The sequence below is a fragment of the Taudactylus pleione genome, unplaced genomic scaffold, assembly GCF_031769625.1.
Source record: "Taudactylus pleione unplaced genomic scaffold, aTauple2 ptg000314l, whole genome shotgun sequence".
NCBI classification, from domain to species: Eukaryota; Metazoa; Chordata; class Amphibia; order Anura; family Myobatrachidae; genus Taudactylus; species Taudactylus pleione.
Genome location: NW_028284715.1, coordinates 13872571 through 13882417, shown reverse-complemented (window position 1 = coordinate 13882417; position 9847 = coordinate 13872571).

The window sequence follows — 9847 nt, the reverse complement described above, 5'->3', positions numbered from 1 at the left end:
CACATACCTCTCTTTTCACCAGCTTACCCTCACATGTCCTCTGCCCTCCATCTGTTGCCTCATTCAGTGGTGGCTCCTAATATCATGTTGACCTAGGCAGCTGCCTTATGCTGCCTAATTGTAGCGCCTGGCATGAGTATTAATGTGCTTCTGGTTTTGTTATACATCAGTTCTGTCAGATACCGCCCCCTCTCTGCTGTTCTGACCCACGCTGCTCCATCCTGAGGTACCAACCCTTTACCTGTCACTCCATCCCACTGTGCATACCCCCTCCGCTCCATCCCAAATCCCCCTCACCCCCATTGATCCACTTTCCGTCCTGGCTACTTACCTTGTTCTCGGCAGCGGTCCTCCTTTTCCAGGTCTGTCCCGTCTCCCTAGCAGTAGGAGCCATTGGGGTTCACTCCCAGACTTCGACTGTGCGAATTGTGGAGATGGAACAGACCTTCTACAATTAGTATGTAGATGATCAAATCGACATTCTGTGGGTGTGAGCAACAAAGGGCACTCAGATTACCTTAGAATAGCGGGTAGTCTCCATAATTTAGGGTTAAGACATCCTTCTGTTACCTGTTAGCAAGCTCTAGTGATAAATGAGAAATCAGTAGATTCTCCCGACTCAGACAGATGAAGACCTATGGCACACCTCAATCTATCTGATCAAACTTCATTGCTCCTATGTCAGGATTAGATCCGTGGAGAAATTTCTCTACTTCTGTTAACAGAGACACGGCTTAGAGCCATATTCAATTTGAGCCGAGCCACGTTAAGTTAACTCGGCCCGGACTTAACGCCGACTTTGCGTGTTTTGTAGGCGTTAAAGTATCATGCGCATGCACGCTTTAACCCGTATTCTATTTCAAAGTACGCGCAAACGGCACCCAGCGATACTGTAACAAGCGGAAAGTACTGTCATTTTTGGGGAAATCAGCCTGTCACCCCCCAAATGATGCTCTGACATGGGAGTTCACTATGGTACCCCCCGATTTGGCTTGCTGAAGGTATTTGGTGTTTTTAAATGGACTCAATAGCTGCTAAATAGCGGTTTTCTATACATGATGCAGAATAGTATTTAGGAGTACTTATTACAGAAAATAACTTATCCCAGCAAATTTGGGGAACTTGAAAATGGGGGACAGCATATTTAAAGTTGAAAAAGTGAAGTTGAAAAAATCGTGCAAAATCCACCTGCCGCAAACACCTGCAATCAAAAAAACACCTGGGGCATACTTGGGGACCCCCCCAGAATCAAGTTTGCTAGTTTTTAAGTTTGTAACACCCACATTTTTTTTTTCGCCCCCTTTTTCAAAGTCAATTTTTGGGGTGTCCTTAAGTTTTTTGTTTGTTTTTTGACACAGATTACCTTTGGGGGACTGTCTGAAGGCTGCATGGGGGTTCCCGAAACGTTGCACAGCAAAAACCCCAATTCTGCACTTTTTTCAGCCTGCCATTCATAGGCGATACTTTACCGCCTATTACATTGCATTGACTTTCTGCCTAGGCGGAAAGTCTTTCAAATTGAATACAGGGTAAAACCAAAACAGGCGATAATGACGTCATCGGCGGTAACTTAACGCGGATCCGTACTTGACGTTTCAAATTGAATACGGGCCTTAGTGTGTTTAGAGTCCAACATAGTGAATAAAAGCTTGGGAGGTCACATTGCATACCTGCAGCCATTTCCTTTAACTATGCAGATATATCAGGATATTATAGATCATAACCATTTACATTAAAGTTACATTAGGAAATGAATTACCACATACAGGAGGGAGCTGACTTACTTCACCCATTTTATATCATTGAACAGCTAATGAGGAGAGAGTTTGTGTATTTAGGCAGTGAGTCCAGTACTGTATTCTATGTCCTTTTATAGCAATGTTACTTCGTGCAGCCATTTTGTAATTCTATGTTTTATTTATTGTTCTTCTGCATCCAAGCAACAGTCATGCTTTCATTCATGACGTTATTACACCTGATTGTCTAATTCACTCCCAATCCGAGAAATCAGACGGACAACATCTCGGATAAGAATCATGGAACCAGTTTAGAAATGTACTGTATCAATTACAGCAGATGTAACTCCCAACATTCCAAATAGCCACATACAATTTGTTTAAAGGATGGACTTTTACATTGTGCACAGAAACACACATGTAACACGCAGAAGCGTATTAAGAAAGGAGGGGGCCGTGTGCATTCCCCGTCCGTGGCCCCCGCCTCTCTTCCCGGCAGCTGGGCGTATCACCATAGCAGTAAACTTTGGGCACTAGTCTGTGCCCAGAGTCTACTGTGCGTGCGCAGGTCTCCGGGAAAATGGCATGGGCGCTATTTTCCCGGCGATTTCCCTACTGCGCATGCACAAAATTACAGTAAAACGGTGGCCATTTTCCAGGTGTTTTGTGCACCGCTACAGCCGATGTGGGACTTCAGAGGGGTGGGCCCCATCTGGACCCAGGGCCCGTGTGCACCACATACCCTGCACCCATTATAAATACGCCCCTGGCAACACGTCAGGCTTTCTCACAATACCACAGATTATTAAAAACACCAAAATATACAATGTGGGCGATTAAATAGTTTTATGGCGCCCCAACCTCCCGTCTAAAGTGACGGGAGATTGGGGGACGATATTCAATTGTTTTTGGGCACCCGTGCCATTTTGCGCCTGTGGAGCCCAAATTAGTGCAGCCACATAAAACAGCTAAACCCGAAAATATCCTAGTTAGCAAACCCAAAGAGAAGTTTGGGCATCCACAGCCAGGACTTTTTCGCCAATTTCTGTTTACCACATCAGGACGGTGCGAGCAGAAATCTGTGTGAGAGCGGCATTTGCACCCAATCAGAGCAACAATTTAATTGCTCCATATAGTTCCTAATAATCCTGGGGTCACTCAGGGGTGCACAATAGCAGCACAATTTTTGTAATTTAATTTTTAATTCTTATAACTACTTCCAGAAGCGATTGTTGTTCCGATCAGGTGCGAGTGCAGCGGGCACCCTGATTTCTGTTTGCATTCTTCTGAAGTGACAAGCAGAAATCCACAAAAAGTCGGCTGTTTGGGCGCCCAACACAGTACTTTAGACGGGTTTAGCGACAAGCGCGATAACTGCACCATTCGCACCCGATCGGAGCAACAATTGAATAGCTCCGTTGGGTGCCCAAGCAACAATTGAATTCCCCTCGTAGAGTGTAGAAGCTAGTATAAATCTAGTACCCACTTGTAAATGTAGGTGATTACCGGCACCTTTTTTATGAGTACCATCATCTTACTTAAAACACAGTGGTGGTCACTATTATAAATCTATGAACAAAGCTTGTTTGGTAGCAAGTGGATACATTTATTCACAGTTTTATTAATGTCAATATATCAGACTCAAAAGGGAACAATTTGGAGAAGATAGGTATCAGTGTAATAACAATTGTGAAGTATGAATTACATATAATATATATTATAGGAGGAAGTGTATAAAACCAGAGCCTGGTCTCTGTAAGTTTGAAGTGCAAGTTTAACTGTAGCTCAGGACAAAAAGGTACTGCTTGGGAGTAGATCTAGAAAGTTTGGTAAGTCTCAATATAAGTGTTAAACAAGCACCTATGGCTAAATTTAAACTTTCTTTCATTACAAGAACCCCCAATATATGACACGGACATTGTGTACTTTTTCATTAGCCAGCATCTGATGTCAGGGATGAGTTTCATTGTGGGAACCTGACACTAAGGAACATCATTAAATACAGAGGTGCATTTAACACCACTTCACATCTTGACACCAACACTCTACTACTCAGCTCTAATTAGCCCACACTTCTCCTGAAATACTCTGTGCTGTTATGAGATAATCTGATTTCATTCGCCATACTGTAGGTTGTTCTGTCCTGCTCACTTTAAAAAGAGGCAAACATGGACACGCAGGATATGAATGTTGTTCAAAATGCATCTGAAATGCAATTTGTATAGTGAAATACTTCTGAAAATACTTGATCCCATACCTCCAAAAATTTGAGTTGACAAAATCAATATACAGAGGCGGCCAACTACACAAGGAGGAATTGGCAAGATAGGGGTGTGGTCAGCCATGGGGGCATGTCTTATGCCTAAGGTGCTAGGCCGCCCCCAGTATCCCTCCACTCCTCTCCCAACTGTTGTTGGTTGCTATGGGCAATTTCTACTCCTGTACAAGTCAGATCTAGGTCCCGGTTGCCAGGACAGCAGGCTTTTCCCCAGAATTGGGAGTATCCCGCTAAAATCAGGAAATTTGGGAAATATGATACTCCATTTCATATTACGAACATAACTCTATAAAACACATTACAGGTTTTAACCATGTCCACTGTTCACTTCATTAACAAAAGACTGATTCAGTCATCAAATTACACCATTAAAATAATATGTACTATTAAAATAATGTGTAATGTGTATATATTATACTGCATGATACATTCTTGCTGAGAAGTAAAATAGCAGGGTGTATTCCTTGTAGTATGGTAATATTTATAAAATCACTTACAGGCTGCATAGTTAGGTAAAGCTACACAGAAATTGCATCAGCTCTCGGAGTTTGGTTTTATGATTAAATAATTATTACTACATTCCACAGTGCTAAGTTATTAAAACAAAATGCTTCTAATCCCGAGTTTCATTTGCCAGCAGTTTATTGAGTGTAGTTATACAGTTGTCATATCAAGCTACATTCTCCCTCTTGTAAACACATTTCCACTCTGCTGAACTCAATTTACAAAGCTTACAATATGCATTTATGTTGTTTTAGTTAAATAACTGGAATCTATTAAGAATAACAGAACAATGCAGAGTTTTATTGTGTTGAATAAAAATAACTTTATTATTTTAACCCTTGTTGTCCCTTATCATTATATTTCTCCAAAAACTGCTTTCATCTGAATTACAATATAATACTAATGCTGGCCATACACGCTACAATTATTGGGGCGATCCGCCCGATATCCGCGGATCGCCCCCATAATTGTAGCGTGTGTGCGGGCGACCGAGGGTTAAATATTGCTCTGTTGTCCAGCATGTCCGTCCGATATTTATGGGGTAAACTGTCGGCCGCATCGGGCAGTGTATGCCCAGCAGCGGCCGACAGACAGACATTTCCTGTGTTCCCATGGAAGGAACAGGGAAATATCTCCTCCCCCGGGGGTGGAGCGCAGATGTCGGGCTGATACACTGTGAGATATCTAAGAGTGTATGCCGAGGACATCTGCGGCTGGCATGCTGCCAGATAAAATGTCTGTCGGTCTGACAGGCATTTATCTGGTCGTGTATGCCCAGCTTTAGTGAGGGGAATTCAATTAACCACGGATTTTACCCTGCAGCCAATTGATCGCGTTGCCTGATTCAATTAGCTGCGGGAACCCCACGCACTAATTACCAGAGGCAGGATTTTTCCTTGGCGCCTCAGCATCTGCGGAATCAATGGGTTAGCTCACGTTAAGCCAGTCTACACCGTGCGGGCAAAAAGGCTGATTCAGTTAGTAGCTATTCCTCATGAGGCACGATCAATTACTTGCGGGGTATGTCCCCTGGTATTGGTAAAATGTGATAATATTGCCCCACTCCCCCAATAATATATAGGCTAAAATAAAATTCAAATGTTTTATTTTTTAAATGTATTATTATCTTAAAGTCTTATATAATTTTTTTTTTTTGTTAAATAAAGCCACAAATTTTAATGCGAACCGTGAACCTTAAATCCGAGCTCGAGCTTGGAGCATATTGGGGTTTATGTATCAAGAAGTGAAAAGTGTGGAGAAGTAGACCAGTGGAGAAGTTGCCCATAGCAACCAATCAGTTTTGAAGTAGCATTTATTATGTAACTTATTGGTTGCTATGAGCAACTTCTCCACTGGGTGCACTTCTCCACGCTTTTCACAGCTTGACACATAAACCACAGAGTTGGAATTGGGGTCTGTTGTAGTTTGTGCCATGAACATGTCTGTTCCTTCTAACTGGAGAAATACAGTCTAATTCAGACCACTTGGACATTTTTGAGAATCTCACACTTAGGGGTAAATTTACTAAAATGGCAGTTCTATTAAGAAGTGATGTTGCCCATAGCAACCAATCAGATTCCAGGTATTATCTTCTAGAAGGTGCTGGATAAATGAGAAGTATAATCTGATTGGTTGCTCTGGGCAACATCACTTCTTAAATAGAACTCCCATCTTAGTAAATTTACCCCCATGTAATCTGCGAGGTAGTACACGTATGGCCAGGAATATGCCCAATAGTATTTGTCCTGCCTTTACATCATCAAGGGGCTCATTTTAGAGTTGGACAAAAACACAATTTACAACTTTTTTTTCCCCAGCAAATGAAGCTTTTTTCCACTGCAGCACCAAACGTTTCTCAGAACCCACAGCCAAGCAAAATGAGGTGCCTTTTGGAGTTATTTCTGGCGCAAAGGCTGGAGGGATATTTAAGCACAGCAAAAGTACAGTAAGGCATGCAAATACGTTCCACGCTGACCATGAGACAGACACATATGCTCCGGGTTTTTCATTTTTTTAAAGAAATGTTTATTGAAACACCATGAAAACAAATCGTACAAAGTCCATTTGCAAACAGATAGTACATACAAACAAATACAGATGTGTCCTCATACACCTTTCCTTTTTTTCTTCATTTGGCACAAGATGCCGTTACGGCTAAGATGCACCACGACGAGTAGCAATTAGATAGATCCCAACATTTTTTTTACTGCAAAAGTATTCATATACAGTAGCAGATTAAAGTAGCAAATTTTAAGAAAATCACAAGGCGTGGATTATACACAGATTCAAAGGCATGGCACATTTGGTGACACGGCTCGATTTTAGGAAAGGTGTATGTGGATTGTGGACACATCTGTACATCCAATTCCAATACCAATAAAGACTCACAGCGCAGCTGTGGATAGCTAGACACTCAGCATAGACAATAAACTAGTAATACAGTTCTTGTGGGAGGGCGTGGCTTGGCTCTGGTCGGAGCAGGCAGCTGGTTGCATGAGCTCCTGCTAAATATCCGTCTCTTATCCTGTTCCCCTGGTGGTATTGGGATGAAACTTGAACCACAGGTGCATTACATATCACTCACCTCCAGGGGTAGTTTTGTCCCCCTGCGTGCCTGCTAATTATACTTACCGGCTCTGACGCTGAAGACAGTATCCTGGCCTAGCTGAGGTTCCGGCAGTGTCTCCCTTTGCGCTGTTCCCAGCACTCCTGTGCTGCCTGGTCCACGACGGCCCTCACTGTCTGGTGCTTGATATATGTGGTCCGAAGGTCGTGGCTGTGGGTGGGTGCTCTGACTACTTACTGACGTACCAAGCTGTCAGTCTGTCCTGCGGCCATTTTAGGTGAGGAGGCTAAATACAGTCCCTGCCCTGCTTCACTAAGGTTGCTGGATCCTGGGTACATGTGGAGGGGCAGTTTCTTTGCAAGATTGCCCACACTGTAATCATTGGTCGTATAATTCTTGTTTGGGCCCCACCCTAGCCTCCATTACTCAGCTCCTACACCCACTCCTTGCTGATTTCTGTTATCATCACACCTGTACAAAACAAACATGTAGGCCTCTCTACAACAGATCCTGCAAGCTATCAATGCCTCTGCTCAAAGACTTATCAGCAAAGTTGGGGATTTACAAATGAATATTCTTGCTTCCTGCTGTATCCCTTGGCAACCCCGGGAGGAGACTGAGATGTCTGAATCACCATTTTTTGATCCTGCAGTTCACACTCCATTTGAGGAAAATCGGTTCATGTATTTCTCCTTCCATATGATTGTGGTTCTCTCTGCATAGGCCAAGTTCAGATGTTTAGCCCTATGGGGTCTGCTGTGGCTCCAGGACCTGCTGCTGTTATATTTTATGTACTTCCCTGACGGTTTTCGGGCATGCTGGAACAGGATTGCTCATTATGGTGCATTTTCACAGGGGACCGAAGCTTGGCCGGACTGATCTGCATCAATCTATTATTTTGCCTTACCGGTTATTATATGCAAGTTGTTAGTAAGATATTACCTGCCATAGTATATTTGAAGATTCTTCTGTATGTAACCCTCTGTTACACGCTATATATAACAGTGCCTCCACCCAGGTTATATTGTATATGTTTTATTGGCTCACCCGGGAAAGCCTAATGATATGATGAACTATATGAATATTCTATTGGATAGTGTGTGTGGTGATTGTGCTTTACCTTAAACAATACTTCACAATTATGGCCTTTTGCAAACCAAACCACCTGTCTCCTAATCCTTTACTCCTGGCAAGCTGGACTTCGACACACCATAAGGTAAGTACATCCACAGAAGACATACATATATTCATTTACAATTTTATAAAATGATGTTAGCCCACATTAACATATTCATATATGGTATATTCCACTTATATAGGTACACTGGATAATAAAAATACCATCTATTACACAAATTCATACAATTGTTATATCTTTAAACAGTAACTCTCACCACTTATAACTGTCAGTACAGATATCTACATATATATATTTCAAAGTCTAGTACTGTAGGAGTCCTTAGTGTCCAGTAAAGGTTGTGCCACTTTCAGTAGTTCTGATAGGGAAAGATTACTGCTAAGCCTTTGGCTGCAGTGTTACTCATGTTGGCACAGTTCCAATTACATAAATAAAAATGGTATAGTCTCCAAGAAAGATGCTTAGGATTAATACATCGATAATATTACAGTAGATTGCAGATGTTAGTGCAGAAGTTTGTGTCCTGTATTATAGCGTTAACTAGTCCACTACAGTGACAGTAACTAGAGTTAGCTACAATTGTTTCCCTAACCCTTGAATTAAATGTATCTCTTGCAAATTGAAACTCAGTACTTATACTGTGTCAGCTTTGCGTCTCATAACAGCTTGTTATCTTACTGGCAAAACGGAGATAACCTGCAGCTTTATCGTTGCTCCTGCTCTCCTTCTTCTGTGGTTAACTATTTCAGCATTAATATTCTTGCTTGGACTGATAACTCCCCCTACCTTATAGGTTAATGTTCCAGACTTCTTAGCTGCTGCCTAACTCTTATACATTTGAAGCATAGCAGCAATAACAGCATATGGCTGGAAACTTTCAGTACTTTAGCTGCGATATAGGAGGTCTCAGGAGGAGCACAGTTAATAAGCCTCCTCTCTACTAAATATGGATCCGGCAATCCTGTCCCTGAATGACTGGCTGGGGAGCCTCTAGGTGAGTGTGCTGTGATAAAGGGGTTGTACTCACTCACTGCACCGCGTTATATAACAGCTGATGCTCTGCCTCCTCTTGTGCTGCACGGCCACTGCACTGTCAGGCTGAGAGCTGGCCTCCCACAGGGGTATCAGGAAGGGATACTGGCAGCTACTGCCTATCCGTTCTGCTGCTGCTGCTGGTGACTCACTCAGCTAACAACAGCTAGCAGTCCCCGGCTTCCTCTGCTCCTGTCTCTCTCACCACCACCTTTCTCCTCAATCGCCGCTAAACACCGATCACCATGGGCTGCCCCACACTGGTCTCTGCCTCTCAGACTCTTAGTTGTTTCCAATACTATAGCTCTTTAAGCAGCCCCGGTAAGTCAGAGGGACAAGCACTGGAGAGGGGAACGGCAGACCACCGTTAGTGCAACGGCTCTCCCTTTATATCTGGGTCTCGAGCTCCTTCAGAGCCATCTCATGCCACTTCTGGCATTTTCCTCAACCCCTCGAGACCTTTCCTACACTAAAAAACACTAGCCCCTACCCTGCATGCTTGGTCTCCTGCACTAACTTCCTCACAGTTTACACATTAATTATACAACTACACAATTACAAAAATACTTTATATAATATATTTGTTAATCAAT